Source organism: Gallus gallus, chromosome 1 (genome assembly GCF_016699485.2).
Source record: "Gallus gallus isolate bGalGal1 chromosome 1, bGalGal1.mat.broiler.GRCg7b, whole genome shotgun sequence".
Lineage (NCBI taxonomy): Eukaryota > Metazoa > Chordata > Aves > Galliformes > Phasianidae > Gallus > Gallus gallus.
The window spans coordinates 149435168-149449853 of NC_052532.1; the positions used below are offsets into that span (position 1 = coordinate 149435168).

At 34.8% G+C, this 14686-nt stretch overlaps 1 protein-coding gene across 3 annotated transcripts in view; it reads left to right on the forward strand.

Annotated features, from left to right (window-relative positions):
- LOC121107648 overlaps nucleotides 1-14686 on the forward strand; it is a 227686-nt gene that overhangs the window by 34317 nt on the left and 178683 nt on the right. For 2 of the 3 annotated variants that reach the window (XR_006932197.1, XR_006932198.1), the window contains one exon: nucleotides 14307-14444. The exons of the other annotated variant lie outside the window; for it this stretch is intronic. The gene's annotated coding sequence lies outside the window, so the exon portion shown is untranslated. The remainder of the gene's footprint in view (nucleotides 1-14306; nucleotides 14445-14686) is intronic. 3 annotated transcript variants of the gene reach the window in all.

Consider the following 14686-nt stretch of genomic DNA (forward strand, 5'->3'; position numbering starts at 1 on the left):
GTACTCGAGTTGAGACCAGATCAGCAAAGAAATGAGCGGGACAATCCCTTCTCTCACCCAGCTGTCAGTGCTGTGCTTAGTGTACCCTGAGGTATGGTTGGCCCTTTTGGTTGCCAGGGCATATTGCTGACTCAAATTCAACTTGTCAGAACTCTTAGATTCCTTTCTGCTGAGTTCCTTTCCATCCTCTCATCCCCCAGACTGTTCCAGGGTTGGCCCATTTCAGGTGCCAAGTCTGGCACTTGATCTTGTTAAACTTCATACAGTTGGTGATTTTGCAAGGTGATTTGCTTTCCCTCATTTTCACAAATAGGCCTGGGTCTTTCACTGCACTTTAAAAAATAAATAACTCCCCCTCTCTATTTATGACAGTGATATGGAAACTATCTAGAGTCATTCTAAATTGTACATTTCAAAATGAAGGAAAGATTCAACATTTGTGAAATTTGAAATTTGGCTCTGACAGTGACTGGGCTTCAAATAGTCATATTTTCTTTGTTTCCCTCAGAACGGTAAAAGGAGAGAAATGGTAACTCCCCTGCTTGTAATACAGAAGCTTTAATCAGTGTCCAGCAAGTGCTTTTTACAGTATTTTTGAAAACAGTGCCTTGATATGAGGGAGGAAATGATTCTGAACAATTTAATCTGGCTTAATGAAATGCACATTTAACACAGAAAATCACACATCACTTATTAAACAAAACACAGTGTACGACTTTTCCATCCTTATTTTTCCTTGATAGAAAAAGAAATCTCTGTAACATTCTTACTGTCCATAACCTAAAAAATGTGCCTGGAAAAGAGTGAGAAAAACAGTGATTTTGATGACAACATGGAAAATATAATGCTTTCACTTCTGAGTGAAACTGAGTGTACTTGCACTACACTTCTGTCAGCTGCTTGAACTGTTGAGTTTGTTCTTTTATGTCACTAGTGGATATCTATCTCTGAGTTTCATTAACTTCCTGTGAACTTTTGTGTGGAATTAATTAATTAAGGATTCACCTTTGTTCTGGCTAGTTCTGGTTAGGCCGTTTCTTTCCTTAAACCATATAGCTTATATGATAAGCAGAAATTCATGAACTGGAGTTTCTTCAATTTAACCAGATGTCAGGATACTTAATTTAGCACTACTTGATTTATTTTTTTTCTCTTTCTTGGTATACCACAGCTCGTATTAGTTAATCTGATAGTATCATTAGAAAATGCACATTTTCTCATGTGCACCTCGAGATAGTCTGGATAAAGAGCCTGAACAGAATCATAGAATCATAGAATAGTTGAATCATAGAATAGCCTGAGTTGGAAAGGACCATAATGATAATCTGGTTTCAAACTCCCTGCCATGGGCAGGGTCGCCAACCACCAGACCAGGCTACCCAGAGCCACATCCAGCCTGGTCTTGAATGCCTCCAGGGATGGGGAATCCACAGCCTCATTGGGCAACCCGTTCCAGTGTGTCACCACCCTCTGAGTGAAAAACTTCCTCCTAATATCTAACCTAAACCTCTCCTGTCTTAGTTTAAAACCATTCCCCCTTGTCCTATTACTATCTACCTTTGTAAACAGTCTTTCCCCTCCTGTTTTTATGTTCCCTTTAAATATTGGAAGGCCACAGTGAGGTCTCCCTGGAGCCTTCTCTTTTCCAAGCTAAACAAGCCCTGTTCCCTCAACCATGGAGAGGTACTCCAGCCCTCTGATTATCTTAGTGGCCCTCCTCTGGTTCCATTCCTGTTTTCTTATTGTAGTATATTTCTCCTAATACAGTACAGTTTTGTGTTGCTTTGTTGTTTTATTTTATATTATATTATATTATATTATATTATATTATATTATATTATATTATATTATATTATATTATTTTAAGAAACTGAGTTCTAGTGTGAAGTGGCTTGTGAATTCTAAAATCCATGTCATTGCTTTCTGTGGAGCTTTTTTTCCACTGTACGAACAATATAATAATAAGCAATATCAAAAACAAAGATGAGAAAGTAATGGACTTTCTAGGTCATTCATTTCTTATTTGAATTTACTATTTTATGTTAACTTTTTATGAACTGAACAAGATCAACTCTTTGATCTATGCTAAACTATCCTCTTTTAGATATCAAACCCACTAATTTATGTGCTGAAATAAGAACCAAAACTCATTCCATTTTTGTATTCAGATATTGAGACAAGAATGGTTATAGTTATAGAATTGGTAAGTTGAAGAGATCTGTGTCCATTTCTCTGTCCATGGAATTTAAAAATAACAACAACAACAAAAACAACGGCAACAACAAATGTTTGAAACCTCTATTTAGAAGTTAACAAGAACAGTGTTATGTACTCCCTCAGGTAGGTATATTGCTGCAATTAGCAATACAAATTGTTTCCTAACTTCTGTTGTTATCACTGCTGTACTTGTCCTCATTTATAATTGGTTTTAAGGTTCAGGTAGAAAATACTTTTCTTTGATGTTTTCACAAGTGGTAAAGAATTATGTGCCTTTTTATGCATATTTCAACAGCAGGTAAACAATTTTAATAGCCTATGGGATTTCTAATAGAGCTAATTTTGTCTTGATTGACCTATCTTGACAGTCAGTACCTCAGAAAACTTACTTTCTGCACAAACTGAAGATTTGTTTGCGTAAGTAATCCATATGCAGTAAACCTCAGAGGCAGAGAGTTATTTGGCTGTGTTCTTCTAAATTTTTTAATTTATATTTCATAACTTCTCATTCACTTACAAAACAATGGCAGAAACTTGGGTTCATCATTTGTGTACTGAAACTTGTACTTTCTTATTTTGTTGCTGCCTACAAAATCAGCAACCAGATCAGATGAAGTCTCCAGTGAACCAAAATCTGGTCATCATGGATAACTTGTATGATGTTCAAACAGAAAAAAAAAAAAAAAAAAAAAAAAAAAAAGTCAAAATATATCAGAAAGAAATTATGAAATCCTCCAATCTCAAAGGTAATGTAGATATTCAGTGCAAATGACTGAGATGAAATCTGGGACTGTTCCAAATCAATAGGAAACTTCCCTTTCTCATTTCACCAGATATGATTTTGTCTCAGTTCTTATGCTTTGTTTCTATTAAAAAAAAAGTATTCTCCGGGATTGAATGTTTCCTGCAAGACATTCATATTGCCATATGGTATTCTGAACTTCTTGAATTATTTTTATTTTTATTTTTGAACATCGGTATTACCTGCTTTTGAAATATTGGTTTATTAGTCATTAAATACTGCTGACACCATAGCTCTGCTCAGAAAAATGAGACCTGGCTACATCTTGTTAAGTAAAGTGAAGAGCAAAAAACATAGCCGGAATTCTGATTTAGTGCAGAACAACTCCTGCCTGGCTGATCATGCCTAGCCCAGTGCCAAGGGACCCGGGATCTCTGTCCAGGATGAAATGCATGGCTATCAATTTCCCTTCTATAGGTTCAATTAGTAGCAAAGCTGAGCATGTATCCCAGAGACACATGGGTTCGCACAGAGACAGGAAGCTAACACAGCCTGTCACACAGTCTGCCTAAGGACTTATGTGAAACAAGGACGAAGAGAGCTGAGATCCCTTGCTCTTCTACTGGTAGAGACAGAAATTCACAACTGAAGCTAAACAGCAGAGCACTCTTGTAAGCACACACATATTCATGGATCCTTCCAAGGCATCACTGCTCAGATCCCTCAAGTGTTGTCATGGTCCTTCTGTCTGTCCAGCACCCCTTGAACTTCCTACACAAATCCTCAAGAACTGGCAAAGACACTGTGTCCAGTACCCTTCTGAGATCCCAGGCCTGAGTCCAGGAACTTGCACCAGCCTTCACTCAGGTCTCACCAGTAGCTAGCTGCACACATACACATGGGAGAGAGAGTGTGAATAAGCAGAGACAGAGTTAGGAAAAGATTTAATGAAGAAGTATAAGAAAATGGGACAGACTACAGTGATGTGATGCAGGGCTCATCCAGACAAGTGTACCGACCAGCCCTGTTTTACATGTGATTGGCCCTTTTTGTACCCTTTTCTACTTGTTCCTCCTCTTTGATCCTTCCGCTGCCCCATCTGCCTGCAAAATCTTCCCTGTGCTTGCAGAACTCTGCAGTTTCCATCCCCCTCCCACTCTTCTCACTGACTTCAGTTTGCAGTTTTATCAGCTGCGAAGTCCAAATTGATCTTCTTGGAAGTGCTGCCCATACTGTCGTAGCTTATTAACCAGTGTGACTGGGAGTTATTTTGCTTATTGTTCCGCCTTCTTAAATGCTTATCATCCCGATCCAGACATTCTCACCCAGATATCCTTGCTTTAATCAATGTTTCCACCTTCTACCATCTCTTTCTTATACGTTAGTAAAGTTGACCATTGTTTTTTCTTGTCATTGCCTCCATTATTTTCTCCCGGCTTGGAAGTCCTCAATCAGATAACCATGATGGAAGAAACATTCCTGTATTCTCTGAAAAGACTTGATTCTCATCTCTTTCTCCCTTTCTTTTTATCGCTTTCTTGCACTGGAAAAGTCCTGTTAAGAGATAGATACCCTCAAAAGGAGCACACACTCTCCTTCTACATGGTTCTACACATCATGTTATCAATCTTTCATCCTGTAATTCTTTCAGGGTTTTTTTCACTCCTTTCATGAATTTCCTATGAAGTCATATTTTCAAGTCAATTTTATGAAGTCTTTTGCAGGTGATATCTTATATCCTTAATGACGCATTTCAAGGTAAGTGAAAATGCAGCTTTTGAGTAACAAAAGCTTATAATAGACTTTACAGAGTATGACAACAGTTCAAAGACACATAAACATACATAAATCAAAGAAATTGAGTAGATTTTACACTCGTATTTTAAATACAAAGCTCATATGTGAGTGATCCAGAAATTAAACCCAACTGTAGCAATGAAAGTATGTCAACTTCATGTTCAGTTTTTTGTGCAAACTATGACAGTAGCAGTTCCAAAGCCATCAGCATTTCATGGTTAATTATAAGCCTAAAAATTAATATATGCTGATAAATAAGTGTAACATATGTAAAGACAGACAAAACTACGATTTAAGTGTCAATAGACTTATTTCAAGACTCCAGAATCTATTCTTTCAATATCATTACCATTGATTGATATTTGAATAATACATAAAACAGTGCTGTAACTGTGCCCCAGCTCTACATTCTTAGAAATTTAAATACTTACCTATATTAACATATACAAAACAAAATCTGAACTGAATCATTTGTTTTAGGAGACACAAAGTTTTATAAATAGAAGTGTTCTAATTTTAGATATAAAATTTTGATATAGTTTTAACGGTTGCGTGTTTAAGAACTGTAGTAGCCCCTATGGGAGCAAGACCAGTAATTGAAATAAAAACAGTAAACACCTATAAAATATATTGAATTGCTTTGCTATCTGTAGTACTCAGTTTTCATATTTCTTACTCTTTGATAGTTCTTCTCTGACCATACTAATAAGTTCTTTATACTATTATTTATCTTGCCTATATTTGTCTTTAGATTGATATATAGATGAATAGATAGAGGTTTACACATCAGAACTTTCTAAAATAAAATTTAGAAAGGTGCATTATTACAGTAATGCACTACAGAAGCATAGAGATGTTGTCAGTGTGATACTTCTAAACTGTTTACAGAGGATAGTGTGCAGAATAGTCAGAATGGGATCATTTGCCTGTTCACTGCTTATTTGCATATTTTTATATGTGGAAATATATATTATATAAATTAATATATACATATATGTATTTATGTAACGAAATGCTTGCATAGTGCAGATAATACATTACTTATTTTACTGCTATAAAAGGAATAACATTAAAGCCTTTATGAAAAGAGTTGTTCAGGCTTTTAAAGTAAAACTGAAGGTTAACTTCACCAGGCTATTTGTAGAAATAATGTTCAGTCCTGTGGGTTCTGTGTCAATAAGTGAAAGGAATCTCAATTGAATTTTTCACTGCTTTTATTCCTGTTGCCTTGAAATCCTGTATTAACTGCTTGTGTTATTATATGTGCCCCCATGATCGATGAAGGGACATTCTGGAGACATTATATTCTTAAAAACAACAGCAAGAACAACAGAAAACCAACAACTTCTATTTTCAATAAAAGAAAAAGTGTAAAGGAGCCACAACTGTGTTCTTACTTCATGTCACTACAACCTTTAGAGACAAGAAAGTCAGAAAGGAAAGGGAAAGAAGGGAGATGGGGGGAGGGAGAGAAATGAAGAAAGTAGGATTGAGAACTAAGTTATATCTAACCTGCATAGAGTTTTACAATAGAAATTACCAAATGGGTTTAAATAAAATACAAATGAAAATCATTCTGTTTTATGAAAAGAAGGTAGAAGCTAACTGCCTAGAATGCTGACCCACTTTTTGCATGTAATTCCCTCCTCAATGTGCTATTTTTTTTTTAATTTCATTATAAAGGAACAATAAATACTGCAGTGTTAAAAGAAATATTTACAAATGGAAGTCTCAAAGATAGTCTAACAATATCAACCAGAATAAGAAATTAAATAATAAAGGAAAAATATTTTTTTATGTTAACTGCTGTGAACACAAACTTTGTTAAAATGGTTAGGCTTATAAAAATAGATCTGTAATGTCTTTTTATTTTCCTGAGATCTATCTTGGATAGTGATGTGCTACTGACCACAAACAAAATGGCAAAATCTTGTTCTCAGATACTAGAAAATCTCTTTTTTATAAAAGATTTTTATGTTTTTTTTTTTCAAAATATGAATGCCTCAATCACCTCAATCACTTAATAATGATATCCCTGTGTAAATCCCTTTGTTGCAATTTCATCAAGAAAACTCCAACAAAGTAGTTAAAAGATGAACAATATGGACATGCGACTTCCTTTCTTTCTCAAGTCCTGAATTTTTATTCTAAAATGCCACGAAGATATGTGTGATTTTCCACTGGTATCCTACATTAGGTCAAATATCCAACATATTGAACATATAATCAAGTCATAGAAATCTTAGTGATTCACTACTGGTTAATCTTCTGACTTTTTTTTCTTGCTGTTCTCACTACAGTGACTAACACTGATACCAATTAAGTATTTGATTATTATTATCTCAAGACAGATTCCCAAAGGATTATAAAATTACAAAGAAATAGAACAGCTCTTGTCCCAGATACTTCTGTGACCTTTCAAAATAATTTCAGCTGGTTTTCTTAAGGACAAGTAATGTCCCAAAAATTCTTAGGAGGTTATATCTTTTGATTGTGTTATTGTTGTTATTTTTGCATCTGTATGTTTGTTTTTCTTTTCTTTTCTTTTCCTTTTTTTTTTTTTTTTTTTTTTTAAAGAATGATAGCAATGCAATTAGTGAGTAAACATTAAGTACTATTTCACATATTTTTTCTCCTGTGAAGGCTTGCCTATTTCTTAAACCAGCAGTGACTAAGATCGTTTATTCTCTGGTAGCTGACAAGATTAGAACAAACACTGGAACCGAAACATAAAAATGAGCTACCGTCAGCTCTTAGAAAATAGGCATGAATATTTAAACTTAAATTAAATTTGACTTTACAGTATCAGCTTAGGTACCTGAATATTGGCATCTAAATTGCCATTGGCTAATTCAGAAAGGACCAACATGGACCAAAGGATCTACTGTTGGTTGTGTGTGTTGTCTGTCATATATTTTAGGGCCATGTTTGTGAACTGAATGTAGATAGTAAGATTTTGGTAATAGAGGGGCTGCAGGGACTATGAGAAGAAGCTAGGGGCTACACTGTGCCAGATAGGCATTCCACTCACTCTGATGGACCCACTGCAGTATGTAGCTGAGTTCATCAGCCAAGCACATGGTACCTCTGGGAAGGTAAATTTGAAATGGGAAAGGGGAGAGGAGGATTTCAAGGAAAGAGTTAGGAAGGGGAATATGTGCTCCAAAAGCCAGATCCAAGATTCCTGTCAGTGTCTCTCCTGGAGAGACTACAGCAGAGCAGATTTTTCCAGAAGGACTGTAGACAAAGAAAGGACCTAAGCTGGAGTACTGGAAAACTTTAACAAGGAAGCAGTAGCACAGACAATGTGTTATAAATTCACTATGGCCCCAATTCCCACCATTCCTGTGTCAGTCAGTGGGGTCTCAAAGAAGGGAAAAAAAAAAATAAAGAAAAAAAAAGAAAGAAAAAAAGTAAACAATAAGCCAAAACATTTCTGGCAAAAGATTGGTAAAATATGAACTCAAACAGTTTTGGTCCAGCAAAGTAGAGAACTAAGCAAAAAAAACAAAAACAAAAACAAAAAACAAAAACAAAAAAACCCTCAACTGCAGGTATATGCAAAGAAAATTCTTGATTCTAAAGCGTGCAAATCCTGAAGAACAAATACATCTAATTCAAATTTGAGAATTCCAAGAGTTCAAAGTTTCTTAAGACCAGTGCTACTTTCTCTAGTGTTTCTGTTTTCTTCAGTGCTATGTCAGTTTCACTCAGTGTGAGCTAGGATATCAAATTATGAGTAATTATCTGATAATACATCTAGTATTAAAAGTCTCTTTCACTGCAGTATTGCTTATGTCAGTATTATTGTTGTCAATAATGATATTATTGTAAAGAAGCATCCACATTTAAAAGTACTGTAAAATTTATTCTTACATAAGTATTTAAGTGTTTGTCTTTAAACCTCTACTATAGGATTCAGTGTATTTAGTTTTAGATATTTATTAGCTAACTGCTCTAGGCTTTTTTTTTTTTCTGTATTCAAAGGAGAAAAATAATAACATCTATGGAACAAGTCATGTCTATTTTATGTGAGGCAGAATTTCTCCATTGTTCTCCATTTACTGTAACAACCTATGTTGAAAATTCCAATGGTTTACTTTGTATTTTCCAATATTTGAACTGATGAATCCACTCAGTAATCATTTTTTGGATGAGTTTTTTCTATGGAATGAATTGATAATACGAGCAATTGTAAGGTCCAAAAATATTACAGATTTTCCATTAAATATTTCATTGACTTCTGAATTGCATCAGATTAAGAAAGAATTGCATCTCATTAGAAAGAGGAATTACTTCTACAGGATTTCAGTCAATCTTGCAGTGGCATGGCTTTACCTTGTGTGCTGCTTTGAGCACCAAAATATAAGAAGAACATTAAACTATTACAGGGAGAAATGCAAAGATGGTGAGTGGTCTGCAGGCATGTTCAAGCCCCAGCCTGTTGTCTGAATGTGACCCCACACAGCTTATAGTATGGCCTATCCCCTGCCCTGCACCATCCTGATTTTGACTTTGCCCTGGTGAGTGTCCTAGGTGTGCACCCATTGCTCAGCTACAGCCAAATATTGGTGTGCTCTGCCTGGGCCCGAAACCAGGACAATGGAAATGTGCAGTGCAGTGTTAACTCAAGTTATGGCAAATAATTTTATACTTTTTGTATACTGGCTTAACACAGTCCTGCGAACTGTAAAAGATATGCAGCCTTACTTTCAGTTCTGATAAAGGAATTTTAGAATAGGTTTCAAGTTTGAAAAAAAAAAATAAAAAATAAAAAATGAATCCTTTATTTGGTATAATTGTGACACAGTTTTCAGTCAGCATAAATACATTACCTGTGAATTTTCAAATGTAATGCATAGAATTGCAATCTGATATTCAACTCAAGAAATTGATCATGCCTTTTTACTAGACTGTTATAAGACCTGTCTTACTGGAGAAAGATTGCTTCACAATCACACCTTATTCATGTCATCGCTTTTTGGCAGTAGGTACATCCTCAAGGATGAAGCACATAAAAAGCAAAATTTAATCAAAAATCTCTGATGACAAACTTGAGAACTCACTAAGAATTGCAATCACTTGCATCAAACCAGACTGATCCAGTAACTTCACAAAAAATCAAGTACCCCACTAGTTTATATTTTTGTTGTCTACATTTTTTGTCTTAACAAAAATTACATTAAAATATTTTTTGTTACTTATATACATTAAATATATTATTTATTCTATATGCTGTCCAAGACGCTTCTTCTTCAGTCAGTGTGGTCCAAGCAAGCCAAAATGTTGGACAACCATGTTCTAGAAAATGAAGATGAATGAGGGGTGGCTGAGGGTACTTAGTTCAATTTAGAGAAGAGAAAGCTAAAGGATGACCTTATCACAGTCTATAGCTTCCTCACTTAGGGAGCAGAGGCTTAGGCACCAATCACTTCTATCTGGTGACAGTAATAGTATCTGATGAAACAGTGTGGAGCTGCATCAAGGAAGGGATGGGTTGAATATTAAGAAAAAGTTGATCACTGAGAGGGTGGTCTGACTCTGGAATAGGCTCCCCAGTGCAATGGTTACAGCACCTGGAGTTCATGAAGTGTCTGGACAGTGCTCTGAGACATATGGTTTGATATTTGGATGGTCCTGTGTAGAGCCAGGAGTTGGACTCAATGACCCTTGTGGGTCCCTTCTAACTTCGAATATTCTATGATTCTATGATTCTAAGTGATGTGTAGTTTATTAAAACATCAAATTTTATGTATATATAAAACTGAATTAGCTAATATAAACACTGTCAATCATATTATTCGGACATAAAATCTAAACTTTTTTGAATCTTTTTTTGTTGCAGACAATATTGCTTTTCCTGATCCTAACGAAAAAAAAAAGTAAATCAATAAAATATATGTATTCTGAAAAACAATGCATTATATGGCATTATTTACAGAATTACATAAATAAGCAAAAAAGTACTGACTTCCAAAATACTTCTAGTGTATATAAACAAGCTCAGACTGTTTAAGATGTATAATTTGCTAGGACAAAGTCAGAAGAAAATCAACATCATAGAATTCAGATAAGCCAAGTAAAACAGTACCAAGTCAAGAAAAAATAGTAAGAAAAGTCAAGCACTTAGTATCTTTGAATTGCTGTATTAGTGAATGGAAGATATAGAGACTAAAGCTTTTTACAAAGCAAAAGTACTTTTCTGAGCTTTGAATTAATTACATTATGAAGTATTATTGTATAATATTTTCTATAGTTTCAGAGAATCAGTTAAGAAAAATGAAGGACATTTACTTTCTTCATGCTAAATGCAAAATTACTCTAATGGTCAAATGGCCGTTTCCTGATGGTCTCCTTGCTTTGAGAGAAATGTCTTTGTGTACTTATATGCCCTCAGATATGGCTATTTATAGTGTATTGTAATAAAAATTACAAGAAGTTATTGTTTTAAACAGCAAAGTGTAGCAGGAAAAGGAATTCTATGAGATTGCTGGATAAGAATTTTTACCTTTGTGAATGACCAGGTAAGCAGAAATGCATCTTTTTAAGACAATTCATCATTTCATAGTCATCCTGGCAAACATTTCATGAGAAAGGTATGATGAGGGATAGAATTGCTGTAACTGTGACTTACAGAAATATATAGAAAAAAATAGTAAATCAGTAGGATCTCCACTAGAAGTATATTACAATATGCTTTCTGCAGAGTTGAATATTTTTTTTTTTAATGCTAAAAATAACCTTATTATTTTGGACTTGACTTTCTATTAAGTGTGCTAGAATGCAAGGGGTGAGACTGGTGATTGTTCTCTTCTATGTGGTCAATATGATCTAAAAAATAGAAAAAACATCAAAAACTTGTAAATAATAAATTACAGGTTTAATGTTTGCCATTATTTTCTGAAAGTATTATAATTTAACAAAGAAATCGTATTTTAAATCTACTTTAGGAAATGAACAATCATATTTATAGTGGGTTACAGAAAAAAGTAGCAAGTTAGCACGTACCATTGGTTTATTAGAGAGGAAAAAGAAACTTTTAAAATAATCTTAAAGATGGTTTGATAGCCTTACATATTAAATGACTTTGTTAATCTAGCCTAAAATTCTATATAACAAAAGAGAAAAAACTTTGACCATTGGTTCCTGCTATAAAGAAATGGGTTTTTGCTATCATACTGAGTAACTGGCCACATTACAAAAATGCCAAATTTCGCTAGGGATTTTAGAGTAGTTTGATTTAATTCTGAATGATTTATGGTGCAAAACAATTATTCCTACTGTACATCAAAAATGTTGGGGTTAAGTCTTCCTATTTAAAATGATTCTATCGAGGAAATTCCCAAATTTCTCTGTTCCTCATCCTTCTTGCTGGCTTCCATAAATGTGACAGATTTAAGATCTTGTTTCTACCTCTATGTCCTAGCATAATTTTAACTTAATCTATTTCTTTTCTGGAAGAAAGGATATGGGGGAGGGGAAGTATCTTTTGCCTAGTACCTCCTACTGCTTATTGAATATTACCTGCAAGTTATCCTGCACAACTAGACTTGAATGCACTTTCCAGTTCTCAGTTGAAAGTCCATAACTGTACCTACAGAAATGTAGCAGAGATTGCAAACATGACGAACTACACTGAAGGAAGTATCTTCAATCTGAGTGACCAGGGAACTAAGATACCATTACACACTGTAACAGGTAATCTAGTTCTGAGTGTTGCCTTAGTATCTCCTGCAGAGGCATTTTATGTAACAGTTCAGTAATTTTTATCTTTCAAAACGGTCCTTCAAGATATACATCTCAAGAAATCCTTCCACATTTTTTTTTCATAGCTGATATTATTTGCTTTTCCAAATAACCATAATCAAATGATTCTAACCAAATTTTGCTTCTTCCAAACTATATGATGCCATTCCTTTTGATCAGCTTGCCTTAGTACAATTTAAATCCATAAAATAATACAATGTGATACACCTAAAGATACCAGAAATGTATGTGATAAGGTCCTTTCTACTAATGCTATACAGTGTATTAAGCAAACAATACATTCATTAAAATACAAAGAAAAATATGCATATTTTTTTCTGCTTTCCTGATTATGTTGTTACAGGAAATATTCTTTATTCATTTGGCTGGAATCAGCAGGAAATCTAAGTGCATTAATGAGTCATTAATGGCACTGAAATAACATGGAGCAGGTGCACCATTAAAGTCTATAATTGAAATTATTTATGGTCCGCTGGATAGGAACGTATGGATAATTTTAATAATACTGTTATATTTAATGTTCTATATATATTAAATACCTGCCACTGGATGTCTAAGAAGAGTGTTGAAAGGTGTGGTGAGAAACAAAATATTTGTCACATATCTCAGACAGTTTCAAAACTTTCTTTTCAAAGTGGCAATACATAAACTTGTATTTAGACTCATGGATATATTTACACAGTTAAATGTGAATGAGCACTCATCCCCTAATTATCCACATTGCTTAAACATTAATTTGCTTCCTGATTTCTTGGCTCATCACCCTTTCCCAAAATAACAATTTTAAGACAAAGTCTGAATACATTTATGTAGATAAAAAGAGTCAAAGGGTTGCCCTCAAAAGTGGATAAAAATGAGTCGTTTTTATCCCCCTCTCTACTCCAATGCTACTTTGGCTTCAACACTTTAAATCTCTGTCTTCATGACTACATCATATCCTGGGGCATAGAACAACATGCACACAAAATTTTGCATGAAAAAAAAAAAAAAAAAAAAAAAGGTCACATGTTTACATTTTATTTTTCATTATTTGAGCTGAAAATCACACCCAAATAAAATGCCAATACATTCTGCCAATGGTCTACCACTTGGCACCATGAGGATACCCACAACCAAGTGCTACATGATGTGAAACTACTCAATCTCTTCTCACAAAAACTCACACTTGAGAAGAGGAAAAGCAGGTTGGATGATGACAGTTTGTTTTTCAACCAGTTAATCTATTAAATACAGTATTGTTCTTGCTATTGCAAGCCAGAGGCTTTTCACAACCTGAGGTGAAGCTTCTCAGGCTTTGTTTGAAGTCCTCTTGGCCTATCTGGAGATTCATTTAATAATATTTATCTGCAACAGCAATTTTCTGATGAACAACTGGTTATTATGTAATTTGCTTCATTTTGCTTAACTTTGTGTAATTGTGTGACATAGCCACAACTTTTATACAGATAGTAGTAATAGGTACTCAATGTTAACACAAAGATGCAGTTTATGTGAAAATACCATTATAGAATCATCATAGAATAGTTTGGTTTGGCTGATCTAGTTCCACTGCTCTGCTGTGGGCAGGGATACCTTCCATTAGGCCAGGTTGCTCGAATCTCCTTCCAGCCTGGACTTGAATGCTTCCAGGGATGTAGAGTCAGCACCTTCTCTGGGCAACTTTTTCCACTGCCTTACCATTCTCATAGAAAAGATTTTCTTCTTTATATCAAATCTAAATCTACACTTTGTTAGTACAAAATTGTTCCTCTTATCCTATCACTACATTCTAACTTTTTGATAGGCCTCCTTTGGATACTAGAAGACCTCTGCCTTCTCTTCTCCAGGCTGAACAACCCCAGCTATCTCAGCTTTTCTTCACAGGAGACGTGCTTCAGCCCTCCAATAATCCCCTGGACCTCTTCTGGACTTACATCCACAGGTCTGTGTCCTTATGTTGATGGCCCCAGAGCTGACCACAGTACCCCAGGTGCAGTATGGTATAACAGGACCCTTGAAATTGGGTGTCTAGAATACAGTGAATGGGACTATAACACAGAGGGTTATACTGGACAGCCCAGGATTAGAAACGACTCACCAGTAGTAATTTTTAAAGATACAGATTTGAGAGCTGAGCAAAACTAGTTTTAGAGATATAAGAAAAACAAACATATTTTTCATGTA